At 43.0% G+C, this 22898-nt stretch overlaps 1 long non-coding RNA gene across 5 annotated transcripts in view; it reads left to right on the top strand.

The window, feature by feature from the left end:
* The window catches only part of LOC137544166 (uncharacterized), a 218850-nt gene that overhangs the window by 101069 nt on the left and 94883 nt on the right, over positions 1–22898 (top strand). The window contains exon 4 of one of the 5 annotated variants that reach the window (XR_011025750.1): positions 3372–3525. The exons of the other annotated variants lie outside the window; for them this stretch is intronic. This is a non-coding gene — a long non-coding RNA (uncharacterized lncRNA). Of the gene's footprint in view, positions 1–3371; positions 3526–22898 lie in introns of those variants that run through there. 5 annotated transcript variants of the gene reach the window in all.

Raw genomic sequence — 22898 nt, 5'->3', positions numbered from 1 at the left:
TCCGTGCTGGCTGCAGCTATGTGTAAGAGGCAACGGGCGGGGATCACTCACCTCTTCCTCGTTCCAGCGTGCGCTCCACTGACGTCACTTCCTGCGGCGTAGCAGGAAGTGACGTCAGTGGAGCGCAGGCTGGCCTGGAACGAGGAAGAGGTGAGTGATCCCCACCCATTGCCTCTTACAAATAGCTGCAGCCAGCACGGAACTTTTTAAAGCTGGAGGGGAGCGGAGGACTGGGGACCCAGGCGAGGGGGGGGGTCCTGCCCCCCTCCAGGCCGCTAGGCCCAATACCCCCTTCCTGCCCGCTATCCCCTCCAGCTCGGGCGGCCCCCCACACCCAAGGCTTGGGGGGGGGGGGCGGAGGGGCAGCGATTTCTTTGAAAATTGCCTCAGGCGGCAAAAAGTCTGGGGCCGGGCCTGCGTCTTACAGGTCTGTTTTAAAATTTTAGTTCCCTGTTCCAAAATGGCTGTGACCCTGAAAGTACTTCCGGGTCACAGCATATTCCTGATAGCAGTACATGAGAGGACATGAGCTCCAATAATGCTCAGTTGGTCCTCTCATGCACTTTTTTTTTCTGCGAGCCTCAGGAGCTAGCAGGGACAGGCAGGGAGTAGGTGTTCCTAATGCTGGTGTGGATGTAATGCAGGAGTGACACCCCTTCCTGTTTCTGCATACCAACAAGTTGTTTGTCGGTGTCAGAAGGGGGTACTGCAGAGAGCGGGGGGGGGGGGCATAGAGCAGTGCCAAGAGGACACAAAGGCATGTGAATGTGCGGGGTATCATTTAAATCCACCCCAGGTACACTTTAGGTGTTATTTGGGTGTTTTTTTTTTTATTATTATTACATGCGTAAAGCTTCTGAGATTGATGACTGATCTGAATGATGTCTGATCGGAAGTAAAAATCTTCTTGTTTGTACATAGCTTTAACATCTAGTGCTGCTCACTTAAGCTTAATAACAATGATGAATTACTATACCAGGCAGCAGACATTATTAATACCGTTAGCAGCACTAGCAGCAGCATTTTCATGTAATTTCCAGAGACATATATTCTTTTCTGTTCGTATTTATTCACCTGAACATACGCTTTTACAGTGATGCTTTTTATTTTTGTAGCAGGCAGATAAAGCATTGATCCTTCAAGATAAAATTAGCACTGACATTATTTGAGTCACACTTGCAACTAATGTCAGGAAGGTTTAATTAGAGAGATACAAACCGTAAGCAGAAACAAAGAAAGGAATCACAGGGAAAGAGGGGAGAATGATTCCTGGGGTATGTAAAGACCTTTCAACGAAATTGAATTTTAGGAGAGAAGTGTTCTAGTAAGAGGAGCCGGTAACTCCTTGGTTCATTTTATTGTCGGCTTTGAAAGATCTACTCAGTCTGTTCAAATCATTAGAACTCCCCATCCTAAGCTTTCATTAAATTTGAAGCAAATGTCAGCATCAACTAGACGTGTTTCAAGATTGCAATAAGTAGCTGCCTTCTGCTTACAAGCTTGTAAGCTTTTGATAACTTTTAACCGGATTTGTATTTTCTTTTTCCTTGCAAAGGGCTTAATTTTCTCAGGCTTGCCAGGAACATAATGAGACTCTCTAGCAGAACTAGACTTATAATAAGGATCAAATAGTGCTAGGAAATGTTAGCCATTCTTAAATTCACTTATTTAGCCAAGGATGTGCAGAATGCACACGTCCGAATGTCTATTTCTGGTGTCCAGATAAATAACACGTTATTGTTCTCGGTGGCAGCAATTTTTCACGGGATGAAAATTGCATTACGGAATTTAAATTGTGAAACAGCAAAAGTTTTCAATGTCTGAAGCATAACGCAAAAGAAATATATATTGTACAAAGGTCTTCTAAATGGGTTTATGACTTGCGGCGCGACAGCTATTGTCTTTAAGTTATATTTCCGTCTAATTTGTTTCTACAACCAATGCGCCATGAACTGTTTGCACCTATAAGATGTAATTTTGGAAAATGTTATTTTTTATGATTGGAAAAGCTTTATTTTTTTGTCGATGTCTTTTGTGTAAGTACGCTCAGTTTCAGTATAGCTGGATTATTTCATTTTTGAGTCAAGCCTACAGAATTACATATTGAAAAAAAAATGTAATGCAAACATATCTTACACTTACAGAACATGCAACAGAAGCGTATTGACTTCTAAAGCTGTCGTGAAACCAAACCCAAACTTTCAGATGTAACTAAACTCTGTATAGTTTTTGCAAAATATGAAATGAGTTTCTACCAGTTCAAACCCCACTTAAGAGGTAAAATATACACAGATAGCTTTCAATGCACAATGAATGTGTGCACTAGGGATCAGTTAGAGCTGATGCATCCTGTAAGAGTTGGCCCCTCTAATCCCCTGACACCCCAGGGCTCCCATACCAGGCCCTCTAGATCATTCCCCAACTTTATTGTGCTCCCTGGGCCCCTACAAAGTTTTATGACAGCATAGGGGGTCAAAGGGAAAACCGTCTTTAAAGAGACAGATTACTTATTGTCGTATCACTTTATGACAGGGCCAAATTTCTTTTTCCCTTTACACCTAAATCCTAAAGAGTAGGGTTTTCTCCTTTATTATTTTTGTATGAGTTGTATGTTTTATAAGACACTGCCTGCTAGTTATTGTTACATTTATGTTGTTTACCACAGTGTTTCTCAACATTTTATTGGTATGTACCCCTAATTCTGTACTCACCAAGTACCCCCTAGCATAGTAAACATTATCCCAAGTACCCCTTGACAAATATATATTTAATCGTAGTACATGACAATTGGTTCTAAACAATTTCCAAGCATTTACTATTGCTATTAATTAGCTAAAATACTATTTTGGGGTTGTTTAAATAAGATTTATCATTTTCTAAAAGTCTAAATTTGTTATTCTTGGTTAAGTATATCAAGCCCGAGTACCCCCTGAAACCATCAGAAGTACCCCCTGGGGTACACGTACCGCACGTTGAGAACCTCAGATCTACCACACTGTTAGTTGCTGCCGTGTTTGTTAATGACTTTGTACAACATAACACTGTATTAAAAATATGTACTGTATAATACAAAAATATTATTATCATGTTTACTTAATCTGTGTTTAAATGCATACATCTTAAATTACTGTTTCTGTGAAATGAAGTTAAAGAAAATAAGCAATTATTTGCTTCATATAGGTTATTTTTGATGTTCTGTTGACCTCAGTAGATGCGCTATAGTGACAGATTCACCTTTATATTTCAGCATTTCATAATGAGAATCTCACAAAGGTTAATGGTAATCTACAGTTACATTCAGAAAATCTTCCTGGTATGCTGCTTACTTATATATTTAAATAAATGAGAATTTTTTTTTCTTGTATTTGCAGGTTTAATTTATTCCAAAATCATGTTTGAAAAAGTGTTTACAAAAATCAAAACTGACATCAGTTAAAATGGTCTCCAGCTTAAAGGAATATTATCAATACCCATGCAGAGGCTTTTTTTCCTGCGTCAACTTAAAAAATTTGGTATGCCTCGGGAGCTGCTGACCAGCTTCTACACCGCTACCACGGAGTCCATTCTTTGCTCCTCAGTTATCGTCTGGTATGCCCGCGCAACGGCCAGCGACAGACATAAACTGCAAAGAATCATTAGTGAGGCGGAAAGGATCATCGGATTGCCTCTGCCACCTCTTGATCTCCTCCACGCGGCTAGGATGAGGAAGAGGGCTACCAGGATTTCCTGCGACCCCGCCCACCCTGGCAACCGCTTTTTTGAGCCCCTCCCATCCGGCCGCCGCTTCCGAACTATCCCAACCAAGACCACAAGACACAGGAATTCCTTCTTCCCCCAGGCAGTTCTGCTGCTCAACAACTCTGACCCCTGATTCTTCTGTCCCAGTTCGCAACCAGCATACTTCCCTTAGTGGCTCTTCTGCCTTCTCTTCTGCATCCCTAACACCCAATATCTCAATAGATGTTATCGCGCTGTTATGCTGCTAGTATGTGGAACTGTAGCCGCAAATGTATTGTAAATGCTGTCAGTATGTGTAATTGTCACTGAATAACATGTAAAATGTACAACTGCCCAAGCCATGTGTACCACAAGCAATTCCGAGTACGGCACCACCGTACTTGGCGAATAAATCCATCTTGTATCTTGTATCTTGTATCTTCTAAAATGACAATGTACAAATAATGTCTAAGTAGCTGTGTAAACATTTTCCTACTTTTCATGTTAAATATCAGAGGCAAAAGCTTTAACTTACTGAGAGTAGAGATGACCCGAACCTCCGATTTTAGGTTCGCGAACCTCCGCAAACGTTTGCGAACTTGCGAACGTTCACGAACCGCCATAGACTTCAATGGGGAGGCGAACTTGAAAAATTTGAAAAAATTATGCTGGCCAGAAAAGTGATGGAAAGGATGTTTTAAGGCATCTAACACCTGGAGGGAGACATGGTTGACTGGGATAGACGTCAAAAGTCCCGGAATTTTTTTTAGTTTTCACGCAAAGCAGTGTTTTAAGGGCAGAAATCACATTCAATGCTAAATTGCAGGCCTACACTACTGCATGTGTATACATCAATCAGGGAGTGGAATTCTTCCACCCTTCTCCTTCCTCCCTCCTCCCTTTCTCCCGCCTTCCTCTCTCTCTGATTTTGTCTTCCAGGGATTTGTAGGCTGTCAAAAGCAGGCTCACATACATTTGCCAGGAATCGAACCCAGGTCAACTGTTTGGAAGGCAGCTATGCTCACCACTATACCACCATTGGCCGGGAATCGAACCCAGGTCAACTAACATTACAGGCTGAAGCCAGCCATTTCACTCATGTCTTCAACTACAAGAAAGGCCCAGGAGTAGTCTTAGCTACCGTAATATCTATGTTACGGCAGGGCCCTTATTACACTTTGTCTTACAGGGCTATGGAAACCGTTTTGCCCATGTGATAAAGCAAGGTGCAAAAATGAAATCATGAGCCTAACTAATCTTTCCCTATGAGAGAGTCTGTAGCAGCTGTCCCTTCTCTATTTACTGCAGGCACACGAGTGAGTAAAATGGCTGGCGGTGCCTGCATTTTATAAGGGGGGGGGGCTCCAGGAGGGAGTGTAGCCTGATTGGCTACAATGTGCCTGCTGACTGTGATGTAGAGGGTCAAAGTTGACCCTAATGTTGAACTATGGGGGCAAACCGAACTTCCGGTAAAGTTTGTGGTTCTCCGCGATCGCAAACCCCCGGACGTTCACCTGGAACCATTCGCCGGCGAACCATTCGGGCCATCTCTACAGACAAGACAATATAACTCTGCACAGTGCTGCGTAATATGTCGGCGCTATATAAATACTTAAATAAATAAATCTCTGTAAGAAACAAATCTCAGTGAATATCTGCAGTGTGCCAAAACTCTGTGAATCTTTCCACAGTAGCAAAACTCAATGAATCTCTGTAATGTATCAAATCTCAGAGACCTCTGTGGAGCTATAAATCTTATTAACTACAGCAGAGTATGAAATCTTGTAAGCTAAACAAAACACATTGAGTTGAAGGTAGACAAGATTTTCATTCCTTGTGTTGCATTGCTTCTACCTACATTGCATATGGACAATATGAAAACCCCTATTCTGAGAAAGGTTTATAATCAATGGATGGGTGTGCTCCACCTTCACCTAAATAAGTATTTATTGCAACAACTAGGGATGCTTGTTCAGATTCCGTGGAAATGCAATTTCTGAATTTCCGATCGGAAATTACGTCTTTGCATCACAATTCAGAAATCAGTAATGGAAGTGCGGTAGGCGGATTTTCGCGTAAATTTACGCCAAATTTATCATGAATTTTCTCAAAAACTACAAGGTCTTTTTGAAAGATTTTTTTTCCTATTGTTTCTACTTTTCTGCTTAACATTCCCTGCAAATTTGGTGTTTATAGCACCTATGTGAGATTTGCTATTAACCTCTAAAGTCGGTATCATACCGCATAGCGGTTCCAATGCGGATTTTCACTGTAATTTCTGCCAATTTTAACATGGATTTTCTCAAAAACTGCAAGGTGTTTTTGAAATATTTTTTTTCCCCTGGTTTTCACTTTTCTGCTTAACACAACCTGCAGATTTGGTATTTGTAAAACCTACGGGGTCACTGTTGACTGTAATGTAAAATGCAGAAATTTCACATTATCGATATGCGGTACTATGCCGACTTTAGAGGTTAATAGCAAAGCCCCCCATAGGAGCTAGAAATACCACATTTTCAGAGAATGTTAAGCAGACAAATGTAAACAAGAGGAAAAAAAATATTTAAGAAAAAACTTTGTATTTTTGAGAAAATCGATGTTAAAGTTGGCAGAAATTACTGCGAAAATCTGCATTGGAACCACTATGCGGTATGACAATGAAGTTAATGGCAAAGCCTCCATAGGTGCTAGAAACACCACATTTTCAGGGAATGCTAAACAGACAAGTGGTAAAAAGAGGAAAAAAGAGGAAAAAAATCTTTCAAAAAGACTTTGTAGTTTCTGAGAAAATCAATGTTAAAGTCGGTGAAAATTACAGTGAAAATCCGCATTGGAATGCAGAAATCGTTAGCGGAAAGCGGAAGCGGTAGCAGTAATTGGCAATAGCGGAATGCGGATTTTCGCTTGAAATGGAAATTGGCATTTCCGACCATCCCTAGCAAAAACCCCTTTGGAAAATATACTTTCTATGCTTGCATCCGCAGACCACACCCTAATAATCTCATTCCCATCCACACAACCCCCAGGCACTCTCGCCCTCTGTTTTGTGGTCTCTGGAATGCCAGATCTGTCCGCAACAAACTCAAATCCATTTATGAGCTCTTCCTCTTCAAATCCCTCTCCTTCCTTGCCCTCACAGAGACATGGCTCGCTCCCTCTGCATGTACCGCATCCACTGCTCTCTCCCATGGGGGACTGCACCTTAGTCACACCCCAGACCTGACAACAGGACTGGAGGAGGGGTGGGTCTGCTTCTTTCCGCATCCTGCACCTTCCGGGTCCTATCACCACCCCCTTCCCTGCACTTCTCATACTTTGAGGCCCATGCAATCCGCCTGTACCAACCTCTCCCAGCCATCATTGTGGTCCTATATCACCCCTCGTCTGCTCCAACTTCACTCTTCCTTGACAACCTGGCCTCCTGGCTCACCCACATCCTGTCATCTGACCTCCCCACCATAATACTCGGGGATTTCAACTTACCTATCAATGAGCTTAACTCCAATGCTGCCAAACAGCTACTCTCTCTCACTAAATCCCTTGGTCTCTCTCAGCACACCAATTACCCCACCCACTGCGCTGGTCATACTCTTGACCTCATATTCTCAAAGTCCACCTCCCTCAGCAACCTGGACATCGCACCTTTCCCTATCTCCGACCATTACCTCCTCACCTTCAACATTTCCCCATCAACAACTTCTCTCCCACCCCCCAGTCTGGTCTATGGCAGAGAGAGACCTACATAATCTCAGCCCAAATGTCCTAGCAAGTCCCCTTCTCTCCCTCTCCTCCCACCTACCCACCCTCACATGCCCCAATGAAGCGGCTGCACAATATAACCTTGCCCTCTCATCTGCTTTAGATCAAACTGCCCCCTCAATCTTCCGCCCTAACAAGTCCCCCAACCGCCAACGTTGGCACAACACCTACACATGTAACCTGAGGAAAGAAACTCGAGCAGCTGAATGGAAATGGAGGAATCACGTCTTAATTCTGACTTCCTAGATTACAAGGCCAAACTGTTACTCTTCCACACTGCCCTCTCGGGGGCTAAACAAAGGTACTTTGTAGCACTGATTGGAACCTAAGCTTCCAACCCTCAACGGCTTTTTGCTACCTTTAATTCCCTCTTCAACCCCACTCCTCCCCCTCCCAGCTCCTCCCTTTCAGCCAACGACTTTGCCAACCACTTCACCACAATACGCAATTAAATTTCCCTCCTCCATTCCTCCCTTCCCAACGCCTCTCAGGTTGTCCCCTTGCCTTCCCTCCCAGCTGCTCCCATGTCTCATCCACCCATCACATCTTTTGCTCCTGCCACTATTGATGAAGTCAGCCTGCTGCTAGCTGCTCCCCCCCCACCTCCTTCCCCTGCGATTCTGTACCCACAAATACTCTTCCTCCCCACTTCCCTGACCTGGCCCCAGTCCTCACCTCCTTGTTCAATCTCTCCCTTTCCACAGGCACCATCCCCAAAGCGTACAGGCCACTGTACTTCCCCTGCTGAAAAAAACCCTCACTCAACCCATCCCTACCCTCAAACTACCGCCCAATCTCCCTCCTTCCCTATGTTTTTAAGCTCCTCAAGAGCTTAGTCCACCAACGCATTACCCAATACATCAACACCAGTACCCTACTTGACTCCCTACAGTCTGGATTCCGACCTGCACACTCAACTGAAACAGCCCTTGCCAAGGTGGTCAACGACCTAACCTTTGCCAGGGCCAAAGGCAGTTATTCCATCCTGCTTTCCTTGACCTCTCCGCAGCATTTGACACTGTTGACCACCTCTTCCTCCTCCAATCACTACAGTCCATGGGCATCCATGGTCTTGCCTTGGCCTGGATCTCCTCCTACCTATCCAATTGCTCCTTCACAACGTCCTTCAATGGCTCCTCCTCAACCCCTGCCCCCCTCTCAGTTGGGATCCCCCAGGGCTCTGTTCTGGGCCCCCTTCTTTTTTCCATATACACTTCCTCAATTGACAAGCTTATCTCCTCCCTGGGATTCAAATACCACCTTTATGCCGATGACACTCAGATTTACCTCCATACCCCCTATTTATCATCCACCACCATTAACAAGTTCTCCTCATGTCTCTCAACAATTTCCTCCTGGATGTCTGCTAGGTTCCTGAAGCTTAAAGAGACACTGAAGCAAAAAAAAAAAATATGATATAGTGAATTGGTTGTGTACTATGAATAATTACTAGAAGATTAGCAGCAAAGAAAATATTCTCATACTTTTATTTTCAGGTATATAGGGTTTTTTCTAACATTGCATCATTCTATAATATGTGCAGATTACACAACACTCAGCATTCAAAATGAGTCTTTCAGAGCAGTCTGTGAAGTAATGACCTCTCCTCTAGCAGAGGAAAAGTAAATAGTCCAGGAACAGTTGAGATAATAAAAGTCAGATAACAGCCCTCTCCACCACTAACTTAGTCGGAGAGCTTAATGGCTTGTTTGCATAGAGATAACAACTGGAGTTTCTCAACTCTTCCTGTACTGAAAACAATTACACTGATGTATCTGATCTTAATGTTTTATTTCTTAGCTTTGCTACACATACAAATCATAATATCATCATTTTTTTTCGCTTCAGTGTCTCTTTAACTTAGACAAAACTGAGCTCCTGATCTTTCCACCCCATGCTGCTGCATCCCTCCCAGATTTCCACCTCACAATCGACAACACAACCATTCACCCTGTCTCCCAGGCCCGCTGTCTGGGTGTCACCTTGGACGCTGACCTCTCCTTCATCCCACACATCCAAAACATCACCAGAGCCTGCAATTTCCACCTCCGTCATATCTCCAAGATCCTCCCCTTCTTAACACCGGACATGACCAAACTGCTCATCCATGCCCTCATCATCTCCCGCCTTGATTACTGTAACTCCCTCCTTTCTGGCCTCCCCTTGAAATGCACTGCCCCCCTTCAATCGGTGATGAACGCAGCTGCAAGACTCATCCATTCTTCGCACCGCTCCGCATCCACATCTTCCCTTTGTGAATCCCTGCACTGGCTCCCTATCCATTTCAGGATAACTTTTAAGATTCTATGCCTGGCGTATAAATCTGTGCACAAAACCTGCCCTACCTACATCTCGGAGCTTGTTCACAGGTATATACCAGGTCGCCCGCTCCGATCCTTCAACGGCCTTTGCCTCACCACCCCACACATCTCCCACTCCCATGCCTACCTGCAGGGTTTCTCAAGAGCCTCCCCCACCTTCTGGAATGCCCTTCCACCACCCATCAGACTTGCTCCCTCTTTCAACACATTCAAGCAAGCCCTCAAAACCCACCTCTTTATGATGGCCTACCCACCCCCTACCACACAGTAACTCTCTACTGAATATTTCACAGCCCCACCTAGTGTTTCCACCCCACCCTTTAGATTGTAAGCCTCTGGCAGGGTCCTCCATTCCCTAGTGTAATCTACAGGATCATGTGCTCCTGTCCTATGACAGCCTGTACTGGTATTACTGGGTCTACCTAACCAGCCCATATTGCATTATCATGTATTTTGTACAATTTGCATGTATAACTTTGTTCTATGTTGGATAACCTTGTTATGCCTGTCATCCTTGTATCATTGTATATATTTATTGTCCAGCACTGTGTAATATGTTGGCGCTTTATAAATACAATAAATAATAATAATAATATGCTTAGTGGCACCCAAGATTTTACAGGACATAAGGGAGATGAGGGAGATAACCGTTACTGGGCACATAAACATGTATTAGTTCTTCTCTACTCTGCCCAGAAATGTAAAATATGGTTCAAGCTCCACTTAAATGCAAATGGAATTGTGGAATGGAGATAACTAATGTGATAACATATAATACCACACCAGAGTCCAATGTTAAACAAAGTACAAAAAAGCCATGTGTTTTTATAACAATACTACTTTTGCCTGCTACACTCTGCTCCTGTGAAACACTGAAAAAGGTCACCCGCGACACCGATTACTTGTCATATAATCAGACCTCTATATTTTCTGTGTTCTGCTAGTACAGTCTTAGACACAGATGGGTACGGTGCCCCCAAAGGTTTTGTAAATCCTAAATATGTCTGATTTTGTTTAATAGTTTGAAGCATTAACTGTGTTTTAAAATGCAAAAAAAGAAGAGGGCATTGAATTCAATTCTTTTTAAAACTGGGTTTTACGAATGTTGTTTTACAATTAGACTAAATCAGTGGTTCTGAGATCCTAAGTGGACCAATAATAGCATGTGTCACGTGGTTACCAGACTGATATATTTTGTTTTGGCACGATTGGATGCTAATGGTAGATATAGACAACGTGATTGTAGATCAATTCATACTTAATCTATGAGATGCCACCAAAATTCTTTTGTGTTCTACACTACTGGGCTCCCAATCCTTCATTAGCAGGCCAGGCAGAAGACATGGCTATAACAAAATTCCACACTTGATCCAAGCACACCAAATCCATCTGCTTTATGCTCACCCTTAACCTGTGACTTGTATCTTTGATGATGACGAGTCCAATGAGTCAGCATTACTGTAGAATGAAAGCTCTTTATTTATGCTTGAAAGAATGTTAGGCTCATATAGTAACAGCCTGCTGTATCGGGTTTACCATTTCTCAAGTAATACATAGCTGTATAGCTCAAGAAGGAATGCTACACCTAGCTGAAAAGCTTGAGAAATGGTTTTCTACCCAAAACAGTGGGCTGTTGCTGTATCTTTCTGTAACGGTAGGGTGTCATAGCTCAGATCTCTGATTATATGGTGATCTGCAGAATCACCAATAATACAGACGCTATACCCGATTATGGGTGATCTGCAGAATCACCAATAATAGTAGTATAGCAGACAAGGAGCAGAGAGTGTAGTGATTTGGTGCAACCGTAACTTTAATGGTTAATGAGACCTCACCAGAGGGGCTGGTGAGGTACACAACAGTGCACTGACCATGCACTACCGTACAACCTGCAGCAAGCTGGAGGAACAATACTGAAGAGGCTGAATCTCCCAAGGAGCGGTTGATTCAGAATATACTGCAGGCAAATGAACACCTGAGGGGCGGGTGAGACAGACTGTACTGCAGCCTGTGAGACACAGTAATACTACAATGACAGGTACCTAACGAGCAGGTAATAAGGCTGAACTATAGCCTAGCAGAACTGCTTCACCAGCGGAGCTGGCGTAGTTAACACCTCACCAGTGGTGAGGGCCCACTGGTGAGTAGAATGGTCAGGCAGGCAAGGTTCGGCAACAGAGAGGTAAGTATCAGTACAGGATCGTGAGACAAGAGAGTAATCGGTAATCAGGCGGAGGTTCAGCAACAGGAAGGTACGTATCGGTACAGAATCGTGAGACGAGGGTAATCGATAATCAGGCAGAGGTTCAGCAACAGGTAGGCAGATAAGCGAAAGTACAGGATCGGAAAGCAGGATCAGAGTCAGGGTAATTGCAAAGAGTCATACACAGGATATCAAACAGTAAGCAATGTCCTAGTCTGGGTGTGAAGTCCTTAGCATCAACACCCGGGAACTAGTCTAACAATAACAATAACAAGTTGGCAATATCCTAGTCTAGGTGTGAAATCCTTAGCATCAACACCAGGGAACTAGCCTAAGGTCTGAGCGCTAACACGCAAGAATTCACGACAACAGACCAAGCTAGAATGAAGCCCGGAGGCTTAAGAAGCAGAGGAAACCCCACCGGCATGCCCCCCTGCCATCAGCCAATCCTGGGCGCCGTGGGACTCCTCTGACGTCAGCCGACCAGCAGGTCAGCTGACAGGCTTCCTCCCCGCATAAAGGTTCAGTCTATGCACGCACCCACATGCTAAGGCGACCCCCTGCCCGAGCGAAAGTTCCGTCCTCGGCGTCCTACACGCCGGATGGGTGGATGGCCACATGGAGGCAGCTGTGGCGGCGGTGCTGTTCGCCGCAGCTGCCTCGAGTCTTATACTTTCATTTTACAGTGGTGCCAACACATTGGACCCATTTGGACTAAGAGACTTGACACACAAAAACATCTTCTTTCACAGCATGAGTGCTTCTCCAACCAGCTATCCTATGACTTGCATCTCGGATTACATTGCTTTTTTTAGTTTGTAAAAGAAACAGATTAATACAACTATTACATAAAATAATAAATACATAAGTAATACTTTTACAAAACTATTCTGAAAAAGAATGGCTTAGTATTAGTCGAATGGCTGTAATACACAATTGGCAATTATGCGTTAAAAGTAGACATCTTTGACATTGCTACTTTTTTTATAAATAGGCCCCATACGCTTTTGCTTTCATCCCCACTTATGCAACAGCCTATTTGGGGAAAGTAATAGAGAGTTAGGGCTGGTTCACACTTGAGCAAATACAGAGCAGAAACGGCAAGTGCATCCGTGAGGTGGCCGCATACCGTCCATTCTGCATCTGCTTGCAACAAGTAAACCTGACTGCTGTGTGTCCGCAGCCCGTCCGTTCCACATTTGCACGTCCATATGAGTCGATCACATCCGCCCGTATGCATTGCCCCTCACCTGTCCCGCCCTCGCTCGGTCAGCAACTTGGTCTCTTCAAAAGTATGGCTCTCCTTAGGCTGCAGCAGGCCAATTCTCAATAGCAACAGGGAGAATATTAATTGGTCCAACATGAACCAATGAGACATTTTCCCTGTTGCTGAGGGTTCCCATTGTGTTTTTGCAGCCCAATGGAGATCCCTTGGCCACCGGGCTGTTTAGAATGGACTGAGTGGTGGTGATGGGTGAAGGGACATAGTGAGAACGGACAGTTCATAGGCTTTCATTGGACATATTTTCCTGTCCGTCCCGGGAAAATGTGCCAAGTTAGGACTCTGCATTCTGTCTCGTGTTCCTTGGGACACAGATCTGTGTATAATCCGTGTTTTGTAACAAGTGGAAGTGAATCCCATTTTTAACATAGGATTTTAAAAGAGCTTTAAAACATATCGCACGGATACGTTTTTAAAGCAAGTGTGAACCAGCCCTTACTAGCAGTCATCCTCATTAACCTTACAGTTCGTGTTGTTTGATTGTTTTTTCTTTTTATTTAGGTAAAGGACGTTCTCTGTTTAATAAAATCTAAAGAAACCGAATCATAACCTAAACTTGCTAGATCCACCAATCAGGTTTCAGGGGTGAAGGGGCATAATGATGCTTAATATTTGCTATGAGTAATTGCTCTAGTGAAGAAAAAAAAAAAAGCTCCAATGTGTTTCAGCTTAGTTAAGCATTTCTTGTTCATGAACAGCTGCTGTCAAACCTTTATGCTTTATATATGGCAAATGAAATTATGTTTGAAGATGTTCTGCAATGAATAGTTTCTTTTAGAGTACTCTTGACTTTTTCTATTCTTTATTTTTATGATTAAGGGCAGATGAGTACTGTAAGCAATTTATAATTGTTGAACTATGTAAACATTCTTGAATGCGTATGGCAGTTTTATATCCCATTTGGGTAATAAGTGAAGCTTGACAGCTGACTCCTGTTTAATGACTTTCAATGACACAAGGGCCATTTAGCACTAAAATATTCAAAAAGAAAACATTGAATTAATTATGTTGACCATACTGGCCTCATGATGACAGTATTATAGAACTCAATTAATAGGGGGGAAAAAATGAAGGTATGATTTAAATGTCAAAACTGCTTGGTGGCCATGTGCAGCTAGATAGACTGCAGCTCAATTAGAATGAAGAGCTATGATTAGGCCATATGCATACGTAAATTCTGTGTCTGTACTTTACATAGTTTGGTTTTTCAAATTAGGACTTACTGCAGGATTGGATTTTTTCAACTTAAATGCATTTATAGTAGAGATGATCATAATCTGCTAATTACGATTACACTAAATGCTGCATACATTTTTGGTAATTATGCCCATACATGATTTAGACATTACATTAATTTTGGGTAATCCATTCATAATTTGGCAAACTTTTGCGTAATTTTGTGCCAATTTTACAGGTTATACGGAGGCAAAGCCTCCATACATGCTATCACCACCAAAATTGCTAACAATTTCATAATGATAGCATGTACAAGGGCTTTGTTATTAACCACTAAAGTTGGAATACAATTATGCAAACATTATGCAAAATTGTGAAATTACAGTTCCTGATTATGTTTACAAACAAAATCAATTACAATTTTTTTCCTGCAATTTTGCATTACGATTTTGAATGCAAAATTATGATTATGCTAAATTCCTGCTCATCATTAGTTTCTAGGATAAGATACATTTTATAAATGCTTTTTGACCCATTTCTCTTGTTTCATTTCCCTCATTATCTCTAGCTTTTAAAGCTGTAGTTTCAGCAACTAATATCATGGACTTGTTTATTCTAATTTAACGGAGAAGTCCATTTCATGGAACTAAGCACTGAATGTTGTTTTTCGACCACTATATGGCCAGCATAAAAGATACCCGAGGTGGACATAAATAATGTCCTGTTACTTACCTGGAGCTGCTTCTAGCCTCTGTAGGTTTGTAAATCCCTCATGGTCCTCCAAGTCCTCTTCCTTAATCCACAGCCAAGTCACACACTACTGCGCATGCGCTGGCACTCCTCCCAGCCACTACCATATTAAGACTTAGCTAGGCCGCACACCGTACCAGGCCAAACAGCAAATAGAGGAAGAGGACCAGGAGGATAGCAAGTATCCTACAAGCCTACGGAGAAGAAGCACCAGGTGAAGAAAAGAGCACTATTTATGTTCACCTTTATGTTCACCTCAAAATTTAAGTGATGTACTTTAATTAATGGCTAACTCGAAATATAAATAAGGACATAAACATTCTCCTCATGGGGGGGGGGGAGAGGGAAAGAAGGAGAGAGAGAGTAATGGACAGATAGATAGATAGATAGATAGATAGATAGATAGATAGATAGATAGATAGATAGATAGAATCTGGAAAAGTGAGATAGTGTGATTTGCTGATAGCCATTAAAATGTATCATGTCTATGACATGTTAGTATGTTTGTTTCTCATTACAGAAATAAAATATTTTGACTAGCAACTGACTAATACAGAAATCATTGTAAACAGATTGAAATGTGACCCTTATCTACTCCTATTTGCAATTTCAACAGTCATGACTGGAGAGGATTTTTGCATAAAAAAAACCAAAAAAAAACATTAACAGTTGCTGAAATGACAGTAACAACTTACCCAAAAAGTACAGTTATTTGAATCTGTGTTTAGAAAGTGACATGGGCCTTCTGTAACACAGAGCTAAATATATTTCCTACACATATTTCCCATGACATTTATTAGATTTGTTCCTCCCTTTAATTTCTCATGCCAGCTGGAGAGATGCTGTAGTTGTTGTCATTAATGGGCACTTGCTTGGTAACTGCTGCCATATCTCTGTTTTAATGCGTATAACATCAGTAGCAAAACACCAGGTTTCTACACCCCAACTGATGTGGAAAAACACCTCAAAGGCTGTTGATGTGTATTCATGGTCAGTGATTGGAACTGTTGTGTATCCTGGCTTCAGAGATTATATGTTTGTAGTTAATGTACCACTGGGAAAATGGTAATGCAAAAACTATTTTATACATTTCTAATGGTGATGTAATCCTCATTATATGCAACAGTAATTATGGGCAGTGTCATAATGTAAGAATTTTTGGATGTGTCTCATCTGATGAGGAACTTTAAAGGGAAAGAAAAAATAACTTGCTTAGTTGGCTTGCTAATCCTCTGCCACTAATACTTTTAGCCATAAACCTTTAACAAGCATGCAGGTCAGATGTATTTGACTGAAGTCTGACTGAATTATCCACACGGTTATTTCAGGTGTGTGATTCAAGCACTACTGATGAGAGTTTGCCAGGGGCAGCCCTACTATGAAGCTAACTAGATCATTTGATTCAGGGCAGCTGACTGTAGGGTCAGCGTCAGCTCCACATTAAGCTGATCTGTTTCAGTCTCTCCCTCTGCTTTGCTGCTTCTGACTCATGGAGTACAGAGCTTGCCTTGCCCCTTACATAAATATGCACTGCTCTGTGCTAGCCACGCCTGTTCTGCCCTGCCCCTGGCACACAGCCCCCTACCTACCCACCTACACATCTGCACTCATCAGCACCCTTTCACTTGCCTTTCAGCTTCGTGGCTGCAACAGGTAAAAAGGGCTTTGCCTCAGAGATTAATGTAAATAGCAGTTATATATATCCTAAGGGGCCCATCCTCACAAGTTTGCTTCAGACAGCACGAAGTCTAGAACCTGCCCTAAGCCCGAAGGCCTGCTTCACACTGGAACTAAAAAAACTCAAATGAAATCCCTATAGCCCCTTTCACATTTCATGCATTTTGTTGCGGTGCGGCTGGTTATACATCTCACCCACCACAACAGTCCTGAAAGATCGCACCACACATTATTACTGCAGTGTGACCATATAGAGAGGCACACTTTCCAATGAAAGCATGTCTCACTTCTGGGCTATGCATGGTGCACTGCAGCTCTTTTATCATCACAAGGGACCTGCTGTACTGCGCTACACCACATTCAATGTGATAGCCCCATAGGGCTATTACTGGTTCTGCAATGGGATGCAGCATTTTCTGCAATGTGATGGGATGTACCATGGTAGGTGTGAAAGGACCCTGAGGGCTCATTCTCACTGCAGCCAAATCACAGTGATTCCTTGTATGCAAATCTGGATGCAAAATCGCAGCCTGAATAGACTGCTTCTGAATCACATGCAGGGGGAAAAATGCTGCCTGATGACGTTTTACACACAATCTGAATCCCCATAGCCCTGCATGGGGATTCAGATGCATAGCAAGGCTATAGCCAATCGGATGTGAATTCCCATCAGCACAAATGCTGGTTCAGAAACAGATGTGGCACCCCAGTGGAAGCTCAGCCTTAGTGACTGCGATTTTGCAAAATTATTTTGAAGGAATTCAGCAGTCCTTGAAAGTGCATTCTCTCAGAAAAAGCATGCAGGGTAATTGTGATTCTATTATACAAATCGCAATGCTTCAATGGGATTTTCACCACTATACTATTACTTTGCAGCAAGCAACCTGACAGTTCACCTACTGCAAATCAGTTAAAATGGGCGCACAGTACAGTATTGTATACTGCAGCTGATATACTGTAGAGTGGTAATTAGCTTCATTCATAGTGTCTCTCTGTAGCCAATTGCTTCCCAGGTCCACATCCTGTTTTGGTAATTCCATTCAAAGAGTCTTTCTGTAGCCACTCACTCCCCAGGTCCACACTCTGCTTTGTGCTGGCCGCCTGATGTCGTATATACTGCAGCTGGTATGCTGCATCAGTAATTTGAGCAAGAGAGTCACTGCAGACTTGCAGAGCATTACAGAGAGCCAAAGCAAGAGTGAAGTATGACGCGGGCAGTAAGTCCAATGCCAAATTAAAAATTTACCGCAAATTCGCTTACATTTTCGCATATTTAAGTTTTTAAGTATGCAAATTTAACCATGTCAGTGCTTGTGTGCTTCTACATTAATTTTAGGCGAAAAGGTAAGCAAATTTACATGGAAAATCCGCATAGCAAAAATGCATGCAAATTTCTATATATTACATTGTATGCGAATTGCACACCACCTTGCAGTGTGCAAATTCTGATGACTCTGCTGTACAGATTTTTCCTGCACAGAAAAACGCTTTGTTTTCCTGACAAGTGGAAACAGGCTAATTAAGTTGTGTTGGTTGAGCGTGCAGAAAACGCATGCAGATTTGCGATAGTGGAAACGAGCACTAAGAGAGGTCAGAGTCCGGGGCAGGAGGAGGGGGGCGTCTTGTGGTGATATAGTCGAATATTGGTATATTAACCAACATTCTACTATCGGGAATCAGAATGTAGACTGTCAGTAAAATAACCAATATTCTACTATCCACATTACTCCACGCCATTTTGTTTTTGCCACTTGGCTAAATAGCATGAGTTCTAGAAGTGCTCACCACAGTTTCCAAAGTTAACACTGGCTGAATATTGTTGTTAGGGCTAACTGTTTCTATGCTGACTACATTTCTGTTGCACCTGTATTCTTTGGGTGGATATTCATTCTGCAGCGATATCTGAATTTCTGACTAAACATTTGCAAGGATGTGAAAATTTAACAAGCGCGGCTATACATTTAAAGCAAGCCCTGACAATTGAGGTGATCACTACTATAATGTGTGAAATTTGGCAGCAAATTATTCTTAATGCTATGCATTAACTGCAGCTCCATGAGTAACAAGAGTATTTGCTCTGTTCACTTAACCTCCTTGCGGGTTATCCCGAGCTCAGCTCGGGGTAACCTGCATAGGAAGATTTCTCAGGCCCCGCTGGGACGATTTACACAATTTTTTTCCTACACCCAGCTAGCACTTTGCTAGCTGCGTGTGGTACGCGATCGCCGCTGCTACACGCCGATTTGCTGCTACCCGCCGCGCCGAGCCGCCCCCCCAGAGCCCTGCGCAGCCTGGCCAATCAGTGCCAGGCAGCGCTGAGGGGTGGGTCGGGATTCCCTCGGTGACGTCATCCCGCCCCGTCGCCATGGGGAAGCCCAGCAGAAAATCCTGTTCTGAACGGGATTTACTGCATCCTCGAGTGGGTGGGGTGATGCCGCTGCTTAGCGGGCATCATGTAGCGAGCTCTGGGCTCGCTACATGATTTAAAAAAAAATAAAAAATTAAAAGTGCTGTGCTGCCCCCTTGCCACGGGAATTGGACCGGCAAGGGGGTTAATTACTTATACATTAAAATAGAAAAATGTAGCCAGTCCATACTCTGTACTTCAAAGAATATACAGACTCCGTGATTGTAAAAACATGCAACTTGAGCTGATAATCAGTTTCACAAACTCACAGCTGACTGCAAATGGACCTGACCTCTTGCACAGGACAAAAGGAAAACCAAGAGAAATGCACCCTGTGGGTTTTTAGAGAGAAGACCCTGTCGAATTTCCCCTCATCTGTAAGTAATCACAAGTGTAATTTGATCTTTTTAGCTGTATCAGCACAGACATTCAATAGTACTTTGGCAGAAACAGCTAATATGTCAACATAGGATGTTAACCTTTTGTCTGCTTCCATGAAAGCAGGAAGTAGACACACTGCGTATTTATTGCAGGAGTTCTGTAAGCTGTAACAAAGAGATTTTTTAACATTATTATGCTGCTGCTTATCTTTTAGAGCAGAGAGGAAGTTCTGAGTTAAGGTCCGCTTTAAATAGAGGCTATTAACTGAATGCATACAGCCATACAACCTCTCCTTGTGCTGCAAAGGGAGTCATAATCCAATATCTGTACTACATACTTTATGACTTTTTGATGCACGCTAGCTGATCTGCTAGTGTGGGATGTGGGAGGAAAAAAATTGGGAGAACATGCAAATGTCCTTAGTCATTTAGGAGCTAAAATATCCTCCAGGTACCATTTTCTATAAATTGTCCTTTATACAGTTATTGGCAGATTTGGGGATTTTTACTGACAGTAACAGTTAGGTATTTATAATTCAACAGTAAAATATATTCTGGGTTAGACCATAAAATCTTCATTTTTCTTTGTCAAGTTGTCATTAGACAAGATGGCTTCTTCTTCTCTTTAGTCTGCTCTGCTGTCTAACCCGCAGAATAAGCCAGAATGGAATGTGACATGTGCTAAAAGAATATTAAAGACATTTCATCACTGCAACTTCTAGATTTAGTGCAGATATTCAATGCATACATTTTTTTTAAACATTGTTTTCCTAATATAGGCATTCTAAAAGTAAACTATAGCCAAAAACATACAAAACATTAGGGCTTGTTCACACTGCAGGCGTTTTATTTTCTTTTTTTTTCTTTTACACGCCGGCATTTTTAAAAAACGCCCCTTGAACGATTGTGCAATGAATGTCTATGAGTAGGTTCATATCAGCGCTGGTTGTGCGGACAGTTGAGTAAAGCGGTGCGTGCAGGCCCAGATTTACATCACAGGAGCCTGTAGGCACAGATGTCCTCCTGGCACCCCAGACTTCACCCTCCAGAAACCCACAAACCACTTGCTGAACCACACCATAAGTGTATGGTGTTACTTCTCACTTACCAGTCATAGGTAGCTACAGGTGTCCCTTAGCATTAGATAGCCAGCTAGCAGTGCACCGACTGAAGGGAGATCTTGTCAGTGGAATGTCGAGAGCCAGGTGACTAAACTCCTTTCATTTATGCTCTGCTCAGGACTCTGCACTGAGAAGGAGGGAGGCACTAGGGGAAGGGAGTGAGCCGCCCCCTCCATCATCAGGCGCCTGTAGGCGTGTGCCTACAGTGCCTTATGGTAAATCCAGCCCTGGGTGCATGCACCATTTATGAGGCGATTCCGACGCAATTTAAAGTATAGGAGAAATGCAAAATGCTTACAAAATTGCTTTGTGTATCGATTGCGTTTGCGTTTTTAAGAATAAATACATTGTATTTATTATTTTCCCGCTCAGAAAAGAACCCTTACAAAACCGCTAAGCACAAAAACGTGGACGGACATGCGAGTCGAACGCAATGTGAACAAGGCCTTAGTGAGAAATTAAGCTGAGTACAGTGATTAGACTGTAGTTGCTGAAACAATTGTTTGTGATCTGATGGAAGCCATCTGTGACATGTACATATAACTCATGAGGTTGCTGGGAGACAACTGACTGATTGGTTACATTTTCTTGACTGGTTTCCTGGTAAAAAAACAAAACAAACAAATTACCCCCCCCCCCTGCTTTTTCATAATTGCTTTTATAGTAATAATAATAATATTAATGGAAAAACTAGCAATTCAGAATTATAGCGTTAATGCCAGCAACCCCCCCCCCCCCCACACACACACACACACACACACACAAGAAAACCTAAATGGCACATTTCCATTGTGCATTCATTTGAGGTGATTTTGGGAACACTTGTGGTTTTCCAAGAAGTTTTGAATTAGGATGTTAAGCTTTTTTTCAGTTCCAGGAATGTGCAGTACATTGTGGTATCATAGTAGTAGCAGTAGAGTATTGTACCGTGTTAGCCATCAGTAAAAGTTTTCAGAATTCATCCTGACTCAAAATGTCTTGCTTTTACTGATGGCTTACACGGTAGAATACTTATCTGCTACTTTTGTGGTTTTCCATAATGCTTTAACAAGTGCAGTGCAATTCTCACACAAACTTAAAGGATACCACAGTTGAAAAAGAAGTTTGCAGCAGTGTGTGGGGGGTTAAAATGACATACCGTTAGCCAGTACTGCCCCCTCCGTCTGCCGCCGTTAGTCTCATATAAGTCCCGGTGCCCGGCGACTTGATTGACCCCCCACCCGGACATATTGCACCCTGTGCGCGCAGTATGTCCTCCCCTCTTCACTTCTGGCTGGCGCATAGCGATCGGCTCAGAAGCACGTGCATTCCTCTGCCTCCTCTGTGCTGCGTGTGCGCTCCATTACACTTAGCGTCACATGCTAAGTGTAATGGCCCGGGTGGGGGGTCAATCAAGTCGCCTGGGCACCGGGACTTATATGAGACTAACGGCAGCAGACGAAGGTGGCAGGCCTGGCTAACGGTATGTAATTTTAACCCTCAACAAACTGCTGCCAACTTCTTTTTCAACTGTGGTATCCTTTAAATGCAGTGCCTGCTGCAGTTTTTTTAGCATTTGCATTTGTAATCTAATCTCAGGTTTGAGTGATGGGGAGGCATGAGGACAGGCATGGTGGTGCACCACAGGAGCAGGCATTGCACCCATGGTGCTGTGGCGCCCATGGCATGAGCCATACCTGCACCCCTCTAGATTAGAGATGGCCCAAACCTCCGATTTTTGGTTCGAACTTTCGCAAACCGCAATAGACTTCAATGGGGAAGCAAACTTTGAAAACTAGAAACATTTATGCTGGCCACAAAAGTGGTGGAAAAGATGTTTCAAGGGGTCTAACACCTGGAGGGGGGCCTGGCAGAGTGGGATGGACGCCAAAAGTCCCGGGGAAAAATCTGGATTTGACGCAAAGCAGCGTTTTAAGGGCAAAAAGCACATTGAATGCTAAATTGCAGGCCTAAAGTACTTTAAAACATCTTGCATGTGTATACATCAATCAGGTAGTGTAATTAGTTCTGCTTCACACTGACACACCAAACTCACTGTGTAACGCACCGCAAACAGCTGTTTGTGTAGTGACGGCCGTGCTGGACTAGTGCAAACCATGGCGAGA

The sequence above is a fragment of the Hyperolius riggenbachi genome, chromosome 2 (genome assembly GCF_040937935.1).
Source record: "Hyperolius riggenbachi isolate aHypRig1 chromosome 2, aHypRig1.pri, whole genome shotgun sequence".
NCBI lineage: Eukaryota > Metazoa > Chordata > Amphibia > Anura > Hyperoliidae > Hyperolius > Hyperolius riggenbachi.
This window is presented reverse-complemented; position numbering and strand designations above follow the sequence as displayed.